General features: G+C 44.5%; 1 long non-coding RNA gene across 2 annotated transcripts in view; it reads left to right on the forward strand.

Moving 5' to 3' along the window:
- Window positions 1–19,486, forward strand: part of LOC307181247 — a 559,683-nt gene that overhangs the window by 481,739 nt on the left and 58,458 nt on the right. The window lies entirely within an intron of this gene.

Genomic DNA, 19,486 nt, shown 5'->3' on the forward strand with positions numbered 1-19,486 from the left:
TAAGCAAGCATAAGTTGGTTTTCTAAATTTGAGACACTGTTCTGTTCTGTAATTCAGTTCCTCTGTAGCCAAGTTTCCATTCCGTGTATTACTGATATCTTATGATGTTTCTTTTTCTGTGTGACTTATTTCAGTTAGAATCATCATACCTGTATCCACTCATTGTGCTGCTACGGGCCTGGTGACATAGATTTCATTGCTGAGTGATATTGCTTTGTACATGAGTACCACAACTTCTTTATCCATTTTTCACTTTCTGCGATATTGAACTTGTACGGTAAACGAGGTTCTTGTAAACAGAGGCGTCCCAAACTTTGGGGTGGCTGTGTCTTTTTGATTTTAATTTCCCTAAGCTATAGGTCCATAAGTGGAAGTGCCCTAGGCTCTATTGCTTTGTTTTTTAGATGTTTCAGGAAACACCATACACTTCTCCCGAGTGTCTGTTGGCAATTTACATCCCGCCCATCAGCATAACAAGGCTTCCAGTTCTCCATGGCCTGTCCTGCCTTTCTGGATTATACACTTTTTTCAGATGGCCCTTTTGACCGGGGGGAAGTGAGACTTCATTGTAGTGCAGATTTCCTTTGCAAGCTTGCTTGGTTGGCCAAAAAGGGCGTATGCGTTTTTTCCTGAATATATTCAGGAAAAAACGCATACGCCCTTTTTGGCCAAGTGCATCATTGTGGACGTTCTGCCTCTTTTCCTATGCTTTCAATGCAATTCCAGTCTACCTCCTGAAATCGGTTTCCTGCAATTCTGCCCGGCTTTCAAGTCCTCTTGGCAGACTTACTTCAGTCTATTTTTGGACGATAGCTGTCATTTATAACTCTGCAGGTTTGGAATTACAGTGCCCCTGAGCTCCTTTCTTCAACTCGCTTTCTTTTGAGCTAGCCGCAACACCGCAGGATGGCATCATTGTGTCAATCGGTTTCCTGCAATTCTGCCCCGCTTTCAAGTCCTCTTGGCAGCCTTACTTCAGTCAATTTTTGGACGATAGCTGTCATTTATAACTCTGCTGGTTTGTGAATTGCAGTGCCCCTGAGCTCCTTTCTTCAACTCGCTTTCTTGTGACCTGGCCGCAACACCGCAGGATGGCTTCAGACCCTAATCTGGTTCCGGCCCGGCATGCTGAGCCTTTGGTTAATTCCTCTTCCTGGTGGGAAATGAGAGTTAAATTTGCCCGTCCAGACACCTCCAGCTAGCCTCTCATTGGTTCTCGCTATTCCTGTTCATCTTCCGCAGAAATTGCAAACTGGGCCAAACAGGAGGTTAAAGGGACTGACTCTCCAAGTCGGGAGAGTGTTAGTAAAGTGTCTGGAATGTTGCACCCGAGTACCAGGGGAGGAAAACTGAGACATATTTGAACACGTCTCCCGTTCACATGGTTGATCATACTCTGGGTTCCACATGCATGTTTTAGCTGAAGGAAGAATACCTTAAACCTGGAGAGTTGAGACCCGTGTAATGGGTACCATGCAATATGACTTCAAAGGGTCTTCATTTGCGCACCGAACCTCTCCAATCCTATCACTGCTGCGTTTATGCCCCTGTACACATGCTTGATTCTCTTTTGGAGGCATAGCAATCCATAGGTTTTAAGATACTTACTAGTCAGGTACATTCTTAGGCGTTTAATATGGGGTTTTGAGTCCATTTCGTTGAGCAAGGAGTAGCTCTTGTCTATTCCATATTTGGCTTAAGGAACTTTATCTGTGCTCATTTCAATCTCTGGTTTTATGCAGCACCCCAACTCACCTTTCCCCTTAAGCAAGCATAAGTTGGTTTTCTAAATTTGAGACCCTGTTCTGTTCTGTAATTCAGTTCCTGTGTAGCCAAGTTTACATTCCGTGTATTAGTGATATCTTATGATGTTTCTTTTTCTGTGTGACTTATTTCAGTTAGAATCATCATACCTGAATCCACTCATTATTCTGCTACGGGCCTGATGACATAGATTTCATTGCTGAGTGATACTGCATTGTACGTAAGTACCACAATTTTTTATCCATTTTTCACTTTCTGCGATGTTGAACTTGTACTGTAAACGAGGTTCTTGTAAACAGAGCCGTTCCAAACTTTGGGGTGGCTGTGTCTTTTTGATTTTAATTTCCCTAAGCTATAGGACCATAAGTGGAAGTGCCCTAGGTTCTGTTGCTTTGTTTTTTAGATGTTTTAGGAAACACCATACACTTCTCCCGAGTGGTTGTTGGCAATTTACATCCCGCCCATCAGCATAACAAGGCTCCCAGTTCTCCATGGCCTGTCCTGCCTTTCTGGATTTTACACTTTTTTCAGATGGCCCTTTTGACCGGGGGGAACTGAGACTTCATTGTAGTGCAGATTTCCTTTGCAAGCTTGCTTGGTTGGCCAAAAAGGGCGTATGCGTTTTTTCCTGAATATATTCAGGAAAAAACGCATACGCCCTTTTTGGCCAAGTGCATCATTGTGGACGTTCTGCCTCTTTTCCTATGCTTTCAATGCAATTCCAGTCTACCTCCTGAAATCGGTTTCCTGCAATTCTGCCCCGCTTTCAAGTCCTCTTGGCAGCCTTACTTCAGTCTATTTTTGGACGATAGCTGTCATTTATAACTCTGCAGGTTTGTGAATTACAGTGCCCCTGAGCTCCTTTCTTCAACTCGCTTTCTTGTGAGCTGGCTGCAACACCGCAGGATGGCTTCAGGCCCTAATCTGGTTCCGGCACGGCACGCTGAGCCTTTGGTTATTTCCCCTTCCTGGTGGGAAATGAGAGTTAAATTTGCCCGTCCAGACACCTCCAGCTAGTCTCTCATTGGTTCTCGCTATTCCTGTTAATCTTCCGCAGAAATTGCAAACTGGGCCAAACAGGAGGTTAAAGGCGCTGACTCTCCAAGTGGGGAGAGTGTTAGTAAAGCGTCTGGAATGTTGCACCCGACTACCAGGGGAGGAAAACTGAGACATATTTGAACACGTCTCCCGTTCACATGGTTGATCATACTTGGGTTCCACATGCATGTTTTAGCTGAAGGAAGAATACCTTAAACCTGTGTATTTGAAACCCGTGGAATGGGTACCATGCAATATGACTTCAAAGGGTCTTCATTTGCTCACGAACCTCTCCAATCCTATCACTGCTGCGTTTATGCCCCTGTACACATGCTTGATTCTCTTTCGAAGACATAGCAATCTATAGGTTTTAAGGTACTTACTAGTCAGGTACATTCTTAGGCGTTTAATATGCGGTGTTGAGTCCATTTCGTTGAGCAAGGAGTAGCTCTTGTCTATTCCATATTTGGCTTAAGGAACTTTGTGCTCATTTCAATCTCTGGTTTTATGCAGCACCCCAACACACCTTTCCCCTTAAGCAAGCATAAGTTGGTTTTCTAAATTTGAGACCCTGTTCTGTTCTGTAATTCAGTTCCTGTGTAGCCAAGTTTACATTCCGTGTATTACTGATATCTTATGATGTTTCTTTTTCTGTGTGACTTATTTCAGTTAGAATCATCATACCTGAATCCACTCATTGTGCTGCTAAGGGCCTGATGACACAGATGTCTTTGCTGAGTGATATTGCTTTGTAAGTAAATACCACAACTTCTTTATCCATTTTTCACTTTCTGCGATGTTGAACTTGTACTGTAAACGAGTTTCTTGTAAACAGAGCCGTTCCAAACTTTGGGGTGGCTGTGTCTTTTTGATTTTAATTTCCCTAAGCTATAGGACCATAAGTGGAAGTGCCCTAGGTTCTGTTGCTTTGTTTTTTAGATGTTTCAGGAAACACCATACACTTCTCCCGAGTGGTTGTTGCCAATTTACATCCCGCCCATCAGCATAACAAGGCTCCCAGTTCTCCATGGCCTGTCCTGCCTTTCTGGATTTTACACTTTTTTCAGATGGCCCTTTTGACCGGGGGGAAGTGAGACTTCATTGTAGTGCAGATTTCCTTTGCAAGCTTGCTTGGTTGGCCAAAAAGGGCGTATGTGTTTTTTCCTGAATATATTCAGGAAAAAACGCATACGCCCTTTTTGGCCAAGTGCATCATTGTGGACGGTCTGCCTCTTTTCCTATGCTTTCAATGCAATTCCAGTCTAGCTCCTGAAATCGGTTTCCTGCAATTCTGCCCCGCTTTCAAGTCCTCTTGGCAGCCTTACTTCAGTCTATTTTTGGACGATAGCTGTCATTTATAACTCTGCAGGTTTGTGAATTACAGTGCCCCTGAGCTCCTTTCTTCAACTCGCTTTCTTTTGAGCTGGCCGCAACACCGCAGACTGGCTTCAGGCCCTAATCTGGTTCCGGTACGGCACGCTGAGCCTTTGGTTATTTCCTCTTCCTGGTGGGAAATGAGAGTTAAATTTGCCCGTCCAGACACCTCCAGCTAGTCTCTCATTGGTTCTCGCTATTCCTGTTCATCTTCCGCAGAAATTGCAAACTGGGCCAAACAGGAGGTTAAAGGCGCTGACTCTCCAAATGGGGAGAGTGTTAGTAAAGCGTCTGGAATGTTGCACCCAAGTACCAGGGGAGGAAAACTGAGACATATTTGAACACGTCTCCCGATCACATGGTTGATCATACTCTGGGTTCCACATGCATGTTTTAGCTGAAGGCAGAGTACCTAAAATCTGGGTAGTTGAAACCCGTGGAATGGGTACCATGCAATATGACTTCAAAAGGTCTTCATTTGCTCACTGAACCTCTCCAATCCTATCACTGCTGCGTTTATGCCCCTGTACACATGCTTGATTCTCTTTCGGAGACATAGCAATCCATAGGTTTTAAGATACTTACTAGTCAGGTACATTCTTAGGCGTTTAATATGCGGTGTTGAGTCCATTTCGTTGAGCAAGGAGTAGCTCTTGTCTATTTCATATTTGGCTTAAGGAACTTTATCTGTGCTCATTTCAATCTCTGGTTTTATGCAGCACCCCAACTCACCTTTCCCCTTAAGCAAGCATAAGTTGGTTTTCTAAATTTGAGACCCTGTTCTGTTTTGGAATGCAGTTCCTGTGTAGCCAAGTTTACATTCCGTGTATTAGTGATATCTTATGATGTTTCTTTTTCTGTGTGACTTATTTCAGTTAGAATCATCATACCTGAATCCACTCATTGTGCTGCTAAGGGCCTGATGACACAGATTTCATTGCTGAGTGATATTGCTTTGTAAGTAAATACCACAACTTCTTTATCCATTTTTCACTTTCTGCGATGTTGAACTTGTACTGTAAACGAGGTTCTTGTAAACAGAGCCGTTCCAAACTTTGGGGTGGCTGTGTCTTTTTCATTTTAATTTCCCTAAGCTATAGGACCATAAGTGGAAGTGCCCTAGGTTCTGTTGCTTTGTTTTTTAGTTGTTTCAGGAAACACCATACACTTCTCCCAAGTGGTTCTTGGCAATTTACATCCCGCCCATCAGCATAACAAGGCTCCCAGTTCTCCATGGCCTGTCCTGCCTTTCTGGATTTTACACTTTTTTCAGATGGCCCTTTAACCGGGGAGAAGTGAGACTTCATTGTAGTGCAGATTTCCTTTGCAAGCTTGCTTGGTTGGCCAAAAAGTGCGTATGCGTTTTTTCCTGAATATATTCAGGAAAAAACGCATACGCACTTTTTGGCCAAGTGCATCATTGTGGACGTTCTGCCTCTTTTCCTATGCTTTCAGTGCAATTCCAGTCTACCTCCTGAAATCGGTTTCCTGCAATTCTGCCCCGCTTTCAAGTCCTCTTGGCAGCCTTACTTCAGTCTATTTTTGGACGATAGCTGTCATTTATAACTCTGCAGGTTTGTGAATTACAGTGCCCCTGAGCTCCTTTCTTCAACTCGCTTTCTTGTGAGCTGGCCGCAACACCGCAGGATGGCTTCAGGCCCTAATCTGGTTCCGGCCCGGCATGCTGAGCCTTTGGTTAATTCCTCTTCCTGGTGGGAAATGAGAGTTAAATTTCCCGGTCCAGACACCTCCAGCTAGCCTCTCATTGGTTCTCGCTATTCCTGTTCATCTTCCGCAGAAATTGCAAACTGGGCCAAACAGGAGGTTAAAGGGACTGACTCTCCAAGTCGGGAGAGTGTTAGTAAAGCGTCTGGAATGTTGCACCCGAGTACCAGGGGAGGAAAACTGAGACATATTTGAACACGTCTCCCGTTCACATGGTTGATCATACTCTGGGTTCCACATGCATGTTTTAGCTGAAGTAAGAATACCGTAAACCTGGAGAGTTGAGACCCGTTTAATGGGTACCATGCAATATGACTTCAAAGGGTCTTCATTTGCTCACCGAACCTCTCCAATCCTATCACTGCTGCGTTTATGCCCCTGTACACATGCTTGATTCTCTTTCGGAGACATAGCAATCCATAGGTTTTAAGATACTTACTAGTCAGGTACATTCTTAGGCGTTTAATATGCGGTGTTGAGTCCATTTCGTTGAGCAAGGAGTAGCTCTTGTCTATTCCATATTTGACTTAAGGAACTTTATCTGTGCTCATTTCAATCTCTGGTTTTATGCAGCACCCCAACTCACCTTTCCCCTTAAGGAAGCATAAGTTGGTTTTCTAAATTTGAGACCCTGTTCTGTTCTGTGATTCAGTTCCTGTGTAGCCAAGTTTACATTCCGTGTATTAGTGATATCTTATGATGTTTCTTTTTCTGTGTGACTTATTTCAGTTAGAATCATCATACCTGAATCCACTCATTGTGCTGCTAGGGCCTGATGACACAGATTTCATTGCTGAGTGATATTGCTTTGTAAGTAAATACCACAACTTCTTTATCCATTTTTCACTTTCTGCGATGTTGAACTTGTACTGTAAACGAGGTTCTTGTAAACAGAGCCATTCCAAACTTTGGGGTAGCTGTGTCTTTTTGATTTTAATTTCCCTAAGCTATAGGACCATAAGTGGAAGTGCCCTAGGCTCTGTTGCTTTGTTTTTTAGATGTTTCAGGAAACACCATACACTTCTCCCGAGTGTCTGTTGGCAATTTACATCCCGCCCATCAGCATAACAAGGCTCCCAGTTCTCCATGGCCTGTCCTGCCTTTCTGGATTTTACACTTTTTTCAGATGGCCCTTTTGACCGGGGGGAAGTGAGACTTCATTGTAGTGCAGATTTCCTTTGCAAGCTTGCTTGGTTGGCCAAAAAGGGCGTATGCGTTTTTTCCTGAATATATTCAGGAAAAAACGCATACGCCCTTTTTGGCCAAGTGCATCATTGTGGACGTTCTGCCTCTTTTTCTATGCTTTCAATGCAATTCCAGTCTACCTCCTGAAATCGGTTTCCTGCAATTCTGCCCCGCTTTCAAGTCCTCTTGGCAGCCTTACTTCAGTCTATTTTTGGACGATAGCTGTCATTTATAACTCTGCAGGTTTGTGAATTACAGTGCCCCTGAGCTCCTTTCTTCAACTCGCTTTCTTGTGAGCTGGCCGCAACACCGCAGGATGGCTTCAGGCCCTAATCTGGTTCCGGCACGGCACGCTGAGCCTTTGGTTAATTCCTCTTCCTGGTGGGAAATGAGAGTTAAATTTGCCCGTCCAGACACCTCCAGCTAGTCTCTCATTGGTTCTCGCTATTCCTGTTCATCTTCCGCAGAAATTGCAAACTGGGCCAAACAGGAGGTTAAAGGGACTGACTCTCCAAGTCGGGAGAGTGTTAGTAAAGCGTCTGGAATGTTGCACCCGAGTACCAGGGTACGAAAACTGAGACATATTTGAACACGTCTCCCGATCACATGGTTGATCATACTCTAGGTTCCACATGCATGTTTTAGCTGAAGGAAGAATACCTTAAACCTGGGTAGTTGAAACCCGTGGAATGGGTACCATGCAATATGACTTCAAAGGGTCTTCATTTGCTCACCGAACCTCTCCAATCCTATCACTGCTGCGTTTATGCCCCTGTACACATGCTTGATTCTCTTTCGGAGACATAGCAATCCATAGGTTTTAAGATACTTACTAGTCAGGTACATTCTTAGGCGTTTAATATGGGGTGTTGAGTCCATTTCGTTGAGCAAGGAGTAGCTCTTGTCTATTCCATATTTGGCTTAAGGAACTTTATCTGTGCTCATTTCAATCTCTGGTTTTATGCAGCACCCCAACTCACCTTTCCCCTTAAGCAAGCTGAAGTTGGTTTTCTAAATTTGAGACGCTGTTCTGTTCTGTAATTCAGTTCCTGTGTAGCCAAGTTTACATTCCGTGTATTACTGATATCTTATGATGTTTCTTTTTCTGTGTGACTTATTTCAGTTAGAATCATCATACCTGAATCCACTCATTGTGCTGCTAAGGGCCTGATGACACAGATTTCATTGCTGAGTGATATTGCTTTGTAAGTAAATACCACAACTTCTTTATCCATTTTTCACTTTCTGCGATGTTGAACTTGTACTGTAAACGAGGTTCTTGTAAACAGAGGCGTCCCAAACTTTGGGGTGGCTGTGTCTTTTTGATTTTAATTTCCCTAAGCTATAGGACCATAAGTGGCAGTGCCCTAGGCTCTGTTGCTTTGTTTTTTAGATGTTTCAGGAAACACCATACACTTCTCCCGAGTGGTTGTTGGCAATTTACATCCCGCCCATCAGCATAACAAGGCTCCCAGTTCTCCATGGCCTGTCCTGCCTTTCTGGATTTTACACTTTTTTCAGATGGCCCTTTTGACCGGGGAGAAGTGAGACTTCATTGTAGTGCAGATTTCCTTTGCAAGCTTGCTTGGTTGGCCAAAAAGGGCGTATGCGTTTTTTCCTGAATATATTCAGGAAAAAACGCATACGCCCTTTTTGGCCAAGTGCATCATTGTGGACGTTCTGCCTCTTTTCCTATGCTTTCAATGCAATTCCAGTCTACCTCCTGAAATCGGTTTCCTGCAATTCTGCCCCTCTTTCAAGTCCTCTTGGCAGCCTTACTTCAGTCTATTTTTGGACGATAGCTGTCATTTATAACTCTGCAGGTTTGTGAATTACAGTGCCCCTGAGCTCCTTTCTTCAACTCGCTTTCTTGTGAGCTGGCCGCAACACCGCAGGATGGCTTCAGGCCCTAATCTGGTTCCGGCACGGCCCGCTGAGCCTTTGGTTAATTCCTCTTCCTGGTGGGAAATGAGAGTTAAATTTGCCCGTCCAGACACCTCCAGCTAGCCTCTCATTGGTTCTCGCTATTCCTGTTCATCTTCCGCAGAAATTGCAAACTGGGCCAAACAGGAGGTTAAAGGGACTGACTCTCCAAGTGGGGAGAGTGTTAGTAAAGCGTCTGGAATGTTGCACCCGAGTACCAGGGTACGAAAACTGAGACATATTTGAACACGTCTCCCAATCACATGGTTGATCATACTCTAGGTTCCACATGCATGTTTTAGCTGAAGGAACAATACCTTACACCTGGGTAGTTGAAACCCGTGGAATGGGTACCATGCAATATGACTTCAAAGGGTCTTCATTTGCTCACGAACCTCTCCAATCCTATCACTGCTGCATTTATGCCCCTGTACACATGCTTGATTCTCTTTCGGAGACATAGCAATCCATAGGTTTTAAGATACTTACTAGTCAGGTACATTCTTAGGCGTTTAATATGCGGTGTTGAGTCCATTTCGTTGAGCAAGGAGTAGCTCTTGTCTATTCCATATTTGGCTTAAGGAACTTTATCTGTGCTCATTTCAATCTCTGGTTTTATGCAGCACCCCAACTCACCTTTCCCCTTAAGCAAGCATAAGTTGGTTTTCTAAATTTGAGACCCTGTTCTGTTCTGTAATTCAGTTCCTGTGTAGCCAAGTTTACATTCCGTGTATTACTGATATCTTATGATGTTTCTTTTTCTGTGTGACTTATTTCAGTTAGAATCATCATACCTGAATCCACTCATTGTGATGCTAAGGGCCTGATGACACAGATTTCATTGCTGAGTGATATTGCTTTGTAAGTAAATACCACAACTTCTTTATCCATTTTTCACTTTCTGCGATGTTGAACTTGTACTGTAAACGAGGTTCTTGTAAACAGAGGCGTCCCAAACTTTGGGGTCGCTGTGTCTTTTTTATTTTAATTTCCCTAAGCTATAGGACCATAAGTGGCAGTGCCCTAGGCTCTGTTGCTTTGTTTTTTAGATGTTTCAGGAAACACCATACACTTCTCCCGAGTGTCTGTTGGCAATTTACATACTGCCCATCAGCATAACAAGGCTCCCAGTTCTCCATGGCCTGTCCTGCCTTTCTGGATTTTACACTTTTTTCAGATGGCCCTTTTGACCGGGGGGAAGTGAGACTTCATTGTAGTGCAGATTTCCTTTGCAAGCTTGCTTGGTTGGCCAAAAAGGGCGTATGCGTTTTTTCCTGAATATATTCAGGAAAAAACGCATACGCCCTTTTTGGCCAAGTGCATCATTGTGGACATTCTGCCTCTTTTCCTATGGTTTCAATGCAATTCCAGTCTATCTCCTGAAATCGGTTTCCTGCAATTCTGCCCCGCTTTCAAGTCCTCTTGGCAGCCTTACTTCAGTCTATTTTTGGACGATAGCTGTCATTTATAACTCTGCAGGTTTGTGAATTACAGTGCCCCTGAGCTCCTTTCTTCACCTCGTTTTCTTGTGAGCTGGCTGCAACACCGCTGGATGGCTTCAGGCCCTAATCTGGTTCCGGCACGGCATGCTGAGCCTTTGGTTATTTCCTCTTTCTGGTGGGAAATGAGAGTTAAATTTGCCCGTCCAGACACCTCCAGCTAGTCTCTCATTGGTTCTCCCTATTCCTGTTCATCTTCCGCAGAAATTGCAAACGGGGCCAAACAGGAGGTTAAAGGTGCTGACTCTCCAAGTGGGGAGAGTGTTAGTAAAGCGTCTGGAATGTTGCACCCGAGTACCAGGGGAGGAAAACTGAGACATATTTGAACACGTCTCCCGATCACACGGTTGATCATACTCTGGGTTCCACATGCATGTTTTAGCTGAAGGAAGAATACCTTAAACCTGGAGAGTTGAGACCCGTGTAATGGGTACCATGCAATATGACTTCAAAGGGTCTTCATTTGCTCACCGAACCTCTCCAATCCTATCACTGCTGCATTTATGCCCCTGTACACACGCTTGATTCTCTTTTGGAGACATAGTAATCCATAGGTTTTAAGATACTTACTAGTCAGGTACATTCTTAGGCGTTTAATATGGGGTGTTGAGTCCATTTCATTGAGCAAGGAGTAGCTCTTGTCTATTCCATATTTGGCTTAAGGAACTTTATCTGTGCTCATTTCAATCTCTGGTTTTATGCAGCACCCCAACTCACCTTCCCCCTTAAGCAAGCATAAGTTGGTTTTCTAAACTTGAGACACTGTTCTGTTTTGTAATTCAGTTCATGTGTAGCCAAGTCGACATTCTGTGTATTAATGATACCTTATGATGTTTCTTTTCTGTGTGACTTATTTCAGTTCGAATCATCATACCTGAATCCACTCATTATGCTGCTACGTGCCTGATTACATAGATTTCATTTCTGAGTGATATTGCATTGTACGTAAGTACCACAAGTTCTTTATCCATTTTTCACTTTCTGCGATATTGAACTTGTACTGTAAACGAGGTTCTTGTAAACAGAGCCGTTCCAAACTTTGGGGTGGCTGTGTCTTTTTGATTTTAATTTCCCTAAGCTATAGGACCATAAGTGGAAGTGCCCTAGGCTCTGTTGCTTTGTTTTTTATATGTTTCAGGAGACACCATACACTTCTCCCGAGTGGCTGTTGGCAATTTACATCCCGCCCATCAGCATAAGAAGGCTCCCAGTTCTCCCTGGCCTGTCGTGCCTTTATGGATTTTACACTTTTTTCAGATGGCCCTTTTGACCAGGTGGAAGTGAGACTTCATTGTAGTGCAGATTTCCTTTGCAAGCTTGCTTGGTTGGCCAAAAAGGGCGTATGCGTTTTTTCCTGAATATATTCAGGAAAAAACACATTCGCCCTTTTTGGCCAAGTGCATCATTGTCGAGTTTTTGACTCTCTTCATATGCTTTCAATGCAATTCCAGTCTACCTCCTGAAATCGGTTTCCTGCAATTCTGCCTTGCTTTCAATGCCTCTTCATAGCCTTACCTCAATATATTTTTTAAAAATAGTTGGTCTTTATAACTCTGCAGGTTTTTGAATTGCAGTGGCCCTTAGCTCCATTTTTTAGCTCTTATTTTTGTGGTCTTGCCCCGTAACCACAGGATTCCTTGAAGCCCTATTTTTCTTCTGGGGCACCTTGCTGTGCCTTTGGTTAATTCTTCTTACTGATGTGATATTAGAGTGACATGTGCCCATTGAAACCGCTACAGCTAGTTTCTCACTGGTTCCCCCTATTCCCATTCATCCTCTGCACTAACTGCAGACTGTGCGATACCAGAACTTAAAGGCATTGACTCCATGTGGGGATGTTGTTAGTAAAGCGGCTGGAATGTCGATCCGGAGCCCCAGGCGAGGAAAAGTGAGGTGCGTTTTAGAAACCTTTCCCGATCATATGGTATACCAGTCGCTGGGTTTCCCAAGCATGGTTTAGCTGTAGGAAGATTCCCTTCAACCTGGAGTGTTGGGACCCTTGGAATGAGTAGCATGAAGTATTGCATTAAACTTTCGGCAGTTGCTCACCAAAGCTCACCAATCCTGTCAGCCCCAAGTGTCCAGCCTTATGTCTTATCCAGCTGTGGGTTTATATGTGGTCAATCCAGGTTGCATCACAGCCCCTGAGCGAATTTTGTAAGAATTTTTCTCTCTTTCATTGTTTCAGCGTTTTGTTTTTAAAATTTATTTCTATAATGGGGTTTAGCTCCTTTTCACTGCTGTGTTTGTGCCGCTCTGCACACACTTGATTCCCTTATGGAGATATATCAATACATGGGTTTTAAGATTCTTATTCCTCAGATATATTTCTCTGCGGTGTATAGGGTGTGTTGAGGCCTGTTCATTGAGCAAGGTGTAGATCTTGTCTAATACCTATTTGGTTTATTGAACGGTATCTGTGCTAATTTCAAACTCTGGTTTTATGCATCACCCCACCTCTCCTTTCCCCTTAAGCTGACATAAGTGTGTTTTCTAAATGTGAGACACTGTTCTGTTCTGTAATTCATTTCTTGTGCAGCCATATTTACCCTCCCTCTATAAGTGATATCTTATGATATGTTTCTTTTTCTGTTTGACTTATTTCAAGTAGTATTATCGGACCTAAATCCACTCTTTATCCTTCTACTAGCCTTATTACATTGATTTCATGGTGAAGAGATATTCCATTGTACATAAGTACCACATCTTCTTTATCCATTGTTCTCTTTCCTGGGATATTTAAGGTGTACTGAAGTTGAGGTTCTTGTAAACAGAGTAGCCCTAAACTGTGGTGTGCTTGTGTCTTGTTGATTTTTAGACTTCCCTAGATATACTCCCATGATTGGAAGTGTCCTATGCTCTGTAGCTCTGTTTTTTAGATGATTTAGGAACCACCATACACTTCTCCAGAGTGGCTCTCGGCAGTTCACACACTGCCCATCAGCGTATAAAGGCTCCCTGTTCTCCATGGCCTGTCCTGCATTTCTGGTTTTTACAATTTTTTAGGATGGCCCTTTTGACCGGGGGGAAGTGAGACTTCTTTGTTGTGCACATTTGCATTGCTTGCTTGCTTCGTTGCCCATAAAGTGCGTATGCGTTTTTTCCTGGATATAATCAGGAAAAAACGCATACGCCCTTTTGGGCCAACTGCATCATTGTCGAAATTCTGCCGCTTTTCATGTGCGTTAAAGACGAGTCCAATCTATCTCTTGAAATCTGTTTCTTGCAATTCTGTCTTGCATTCAGATCCTCTTCTTTGCCTTACCTCAACATATTTTTGGACGTTAGTTTTCATTTATAACTCTGCAGGTTTGTGAATTGCAGTGACCCTGAGCTCCATTTTTTAAGTTGCTCTTTTGTGAGCTGGCCTCAAACCCGCAGGATTGCTTCAGGCCCTATTTTGGCTCCGGCGAGGCAGGCTGAGCCTTTCTTTAATTCTTATTCTTAATGGGAAATTAGAGTGATATGTGCCCGTCCAAACCCCTACAACTCTTGTCTCATTGGTTCCCCCTCTTCCCGTTCATCCTCCTCACAATTTGCAAAATGTGTGAAACAGAAGTTTAAATGTGCTGATTCTCCAAGTGGGGAGATTCTAAGTAGCGTGGCTGGAATGGTGAACAGGAGCACCAGGAGAGGATAAATGAGGTGCATTTTAGACACATCTCCCGATCACATGGTGTACAGTCCTCTGGGTTTTCCATGCATGTTTTAGCTGTAGGAAGATCCCTTGAACCTGCAGATTTGGGACCCATTGAATGGGTACCAGGTAGTATTACTTTAAAGGGTGTGCATTTCCTCACCCAACCTCACATTTCTCTTAGCGCAAACAGTTTCCAGCCTTATGTCTCATCCTGCTGTGGGTCTAGATGCGTTCAATCCATGTTGCATCACCGTCCCTGAGGAAAAGTTGTAAGAGGTTTTCTCTGTCTCTCTGTCGTTTAGTTTTTTCAATTTATTACTATATTGGTTACAGCTGATTTTCAAAGCTCTGTTTCTTGCTGCTGTACATCCACTTGATTCACGTACAGAGAGACATCAATAAATTCTTTTTCAGATTCTTACCAGTCGTATATATTCTTTTCCGGTGACTTGAGTGTGCTGAGTGCAGTTCTTTTAGCTACCGTGTAGGCCTTGTTGATTATCAGTTTGGTATTTGGAATGGTATCTTTGCTAATTTCAACCTCCTGGATGATGCCTCACCCCTCCCCACCTTTCCCGTTTAGCAGCCTTATGCGTGTTTTCTACATATTTGACTATGTTTTTGTTTTGTAATTTATTTCATGTGTAGCCATTTTGGATTCCACCTTTAAGTGATATCTTATGATATGTGTCTTTTTCTTTTTGAATTCTGTCACTTAGAATGATCATACGTAACTCCTCCGGAGTTGTTACAACTGGCCATATTTCATTGATTTCCAGGCTGAATAATATTCCACTCTACCTAAGTACCACATCTCTATCCATTTTTTCCCTCCAGAGACATTTAAGTTATATCCTAGTCGAGGATCTTTTAAACAGAGAGGGGGTAAACATTGGGGTGCCTGTGTCCTCTCGATTTTTGTTTTTCCCAAGATATACGCCCATGAGTGCAAGTGCCCTATGCTCTGTAGCTCATTTTTTAGATGCTTTAGTAAACACAATACACTTCTCCAGAATGGCCGTTGGCAATATACATTTCCACTATAAGTCTCACAGGGCTCCCTCTTCTCGTTGCCCTGTCCTGCATTTCTGTTGTTTACGCTTTATGAGGATGGCTCTTCTGACTGATGCGAAGTGATATCTTTTGTAGTATTGACTTCCAGTGCCCACCTGTTTGGTTGGCTAAAAAAGTGTATGCCCTTTTCTTGAATATATACAGAAAAGAACGCATACACCCTTTTTGGCCAACTGCAATGTTGGCAATGTTGGCAATGTTCAGCTCCTTTTCTTGTGCTTAATGGCGAGTCCTTTCTACCTCCTCAAATCCCTTTCCTGCCATTCTCCCTTGCTTACAAGTCCTTTTCTCTGACTTTCCTCAAGACATTTTTCAGTGATGGATATTTTCAACTCTGCAGTTTTGTGAATTTTACTGCCCCTGAGTTCCATTGTTCAACTCGTGTTTATGGGAACTGGCCACAAAGCAGTGGGATTTCCTCAAGCCCTATACTGTTTCCATGGGCAACCCTAGCCTTTGGTCAATTCGTCTTCCTGATTGGAAATTAGAGTGACATGTGCCTGTCTGAACACCTAGGACTTGTCTCTCATTGTTCCTCATCCTTCCGCTTCATCCTCTGGACAAATTCCAAACTGTACGCAACAGGATGTTGACAGTGCTGACATCTCCAAGTGGGGAGACTGTTAGTAAAGACGCTGGAGGGGTGAACCCGAGCACCAGGAGATGAGGAGATGAGATGCCTTTTCCAAACTCTTCCCGATCAGACGGTATACCATCCTCTGGGTGTGACAGACATGTTTTAGCAGTAGGAAGAGTCCCATTCATGTAAGGAGAACACCAGGGCTTTTTCAAAATCAGTGTCTCCCCGAAACCCAAACTGGGGAAGTTTTTAAGCTACGGCTACACATATGTTCATTAAGGGCCTTGGGAAGTAGGCAGAGTCCAAACTTTAGATGATTGAAGTCTTCAGGGTCAGAAGCACTCACCACCAGCTTCCCTTAGGCTACACTTTAACTGTCATTGATAGATGATGTCAATAAAAATATCTATTCTTTTTCAGATTATTTCCCCTTATAGGTTATTGCAAAATGTTGAGTGTAGTTCCCTGTGCTATACAGTAGTTCCTTGTTGATGATCTATTTTATACATAGCAGTGTGTATGTGTTCATTCCAAACTGTTAATTTATCCCTCCTCCCACCTTTCCCCTTTGGTAATAATAAATTATAAGATTTTATACTTCTCAGAAATGGGGGAGCTGAAAGAGAGGTATCATTTTCAATGGAAAAGCATTTAAAACAAGATTGAAGGTTTAACCAAGATTATTAGCTGTACATCCTTGGAAAGAAATCACTTCGTTTCTCTAATATTGACCTGACAAATAAGACAAACCTTTTCACTGAACTTGCTTATAAAAAGTGATGGAAATATCAAATGGAAGTGTTAAAAACATCTTATTTTACCCGAGCCTTATACACTGTTCTATGTTAACTACAGTTTGGCTCACATATCTGTTCATTGAGGTTACAATAGTCTCAATTTCTGTTACTGATCCTCCAGAGTGGACCCCAACAAGTGTCCCCCTGCCCAGTGTCATTGGGGCCAACAGATCGAGACTGAGTTTGGTTCACAAGCAAAGGAAACTTTATATTTTGATCAGAGAATGGAGAGGTGAGAGCATGCACTACCCCGTGGGCTGTGGGCTGGGCTGCTGTGTAGAGATCCTGTCAGAGTCAGTGGGAGGGAGGGAGGAGGCGGAGCTCTCGAGGGCCGAGTTGGCTGTAGCTCAGGCTCTATATCGTGGAGTCTGCACTGGGCCCCAGGAGCTGAGGTGTCGACCCAGCCATTCTGCACTAGGAAATCTGGTCTGAAGTGCCGGGTGTGGACGCTCTGCATGCGGGACCCTAGGAGCACGTGAAATTAGACAAAGCACAAAGGATAAAAAAGGTTAGACTTGACTTTATTGCCCAGATTCTATTTTTATCTCCCAGGGATTTTTAATGGGCTTTGCTGGGGACAAACCCCTCCTCTGCCTTTTGTCCCGTTCCTCATTCTTGGAGTGCTGAGGGTGCAGACCCTTCTTCTGTAACTGCTGAGTGCTGAGTTGGGAGCCCTCATACCCTGGGGCGAGGGTCAGAGCTTCTCCCCAGCAGCCTCCCGGTGACGTTGATTGTCCCCAGGACCCCTGCCTCCCTGCTCGTCCACCTGAGCACCAGCATTGGAAGTGTTATAGATTCTAATGACCTTTAAGGGTCCAGGAAAGAGATGTGCAGAGACGCTGTGGGGGCCGGTTTCACCCCGCCCCACATTTGTTCGGCCACCTTAGGCTGACCGTCTCTGCCAGCCTAGATGCTCTGACCAGTAGTCTGCGCTTTCTTCAGTTAGGCCCCTGAATTAACGTACAAACAGCACCAGGTGTCAGAGCCCTGCCCGCTCAACTCCCAGACAGTCCAGGGTCAGTGGTGACCAAGGACCATGATGGCTACTGAGTCAACAGCCTTTTGAAGTAAACAGGAGTCCAGCTGGTCTTATTGGCCACCATCATCACGGTGTCTGTAGGCTTTTCTATGGTGACAGTGTGGTATACTGTTCCCCCGCCAAGATTATTAGCTCCCCTCTGGGTGCAGTAAGTCCTGCAAGCAGTAGTCTACTCTTTTGGGACACACTCTTGTTGTTTTATGAGAGAAACTCCAGGTCAAGTGATGTTCACACGAGTCGTCATGGTGCCCTGTTGCCCCCGGTTATCTCTCTGGATGTTGGAGTTGGAGGGCCTCCTCACTCGAGGTCGGTGTGCCCACGGAGCGAACCCTGCAACTTCAGGGCATGGTTGGTGGTTAGGATCACCACGTGGGGTCCTTTTCCCTTAGGAGGGAGGTGGCCTTTTGGGCTGCTGATTTCCAGGTTTTTAGATACCGCCAGTATCTTGGCCAGATGTGGCAGTGGGCCAAGCCCCTTAGTGACCGTAGTTTATCCTACCTGGATGGCATTCTTGCATTGTTCCATTTCAAGTGGTCCCAGTTTTTGCACTAATTCTCCAATGGCGATTCACCTTTCACCGGGAATGTAAAGGTCAAAGGGTTTAGCTAAATTAGGGAGTTCCAGGGCAAGGGTCTGAATTGACTGCTCTTTCCATTCTTGAAAGGCCACTTCTGGATTCTATTCAAAAGGATCATCATCTTTTCCTTTCAGTGTTTCATATAGAGGCCCAGCTAGTAGACTGTAGTTAGGGATCCAGAAGCAGCAAACCCTGGCCTCCCCAGGAACCCCTAAGCTGTCTTCTAGTTTTAGAAAGGGGTAAGGCTGAAAATGGTTTCTTCCCTTTCCTGGGATGGGCTTCTCTGACCTTCTGTGAGAATGAAGCCCAGGCAGGTCACCGCAGTCTGTGATATTTGAGCTTTTTCTTGGACAACTTCTATCCTTTATTGGCTTGGTAGTTCAGAGGCCTCCTTAGTAGGGCTGGTGATCAGAATGTCGTCTGCATATTGAAGGAGGGTTTCCTTTTCCAGAGGTAGAACTTTTAGGTCTTTAGCTAAGCTTTCCCCAAAGATGGTGTGGGAATTTTTGCACCCTTGGGGCCAGACGGCCCGGAAGTATTGTTTTAGTTGTATGTTGAGTCCTGCCACTCACAAGCCAAAATTTCTTGTGACTCTGGGACTAATGGAATACAAAAGAAGGCATCATTGAAGACTAATACAGAATACCATGTCCTGGTGGTTGGTAGAATGACCAGCAGGGTGTAGGAATTAGGAGCAACTGGAGGTATATCCTCGGTGGCTTCACTGACTGTCCTGACATCCTTTACCAGGTCCCCAGCAGCCCATGGGGCTCTCGTGGTCAGACCAATCCCAGAATATGGAGCTCACCTGGGCAGGTACCCCACCCCCACCCCAGCCCACGGGGCTCTCGTGGTCAGGCCCCTCCCAGGATACAGAGCTACCCTTGCAGGTACCGTGGCAGGGCTGGGCACACAGGAACCGTGCACATAGCCCTCATTGCAGAGCACCCCCAGCTCACCTGTCGCTCAGAGCTGACACAGAGCACCTCAGAGCAGGACTTGAACTAACAAACAGCAGCTGCGACAGGTCTGTGACCCTGGGCATCACTCCGTGAGGCCTCCCTCCACCTGGTCTTCCAGAGACTTCCACTGCACCCGGGGCACCAGGCCTCTGTCTCCAACCACCACCCACCCCTCCTCTCCCTGACTCCTGGGTTCCTCTCATTAGGAGAGGGTTTTCTTGAAGTTGTCTCCCACTCATGGGCCAGATAAAATGATTAGAAAACAAGCCAAAGCTGCAGCCCCTTGTCTATCCTGACTCTCAGGAGCCC

This window comes from Stenella coeruleoalba, assembly GCF_951394435.1.
Source record: "Stenella coeruleoalba genome assembly, contig: scaffold_152, whole genome shotgun sequence".
NCBI lineage: Eukaryota > Metazoa > Chordata > Mammalia > Artiodactyla > Delphinidae > Stenella > Stenella coeruleoalba.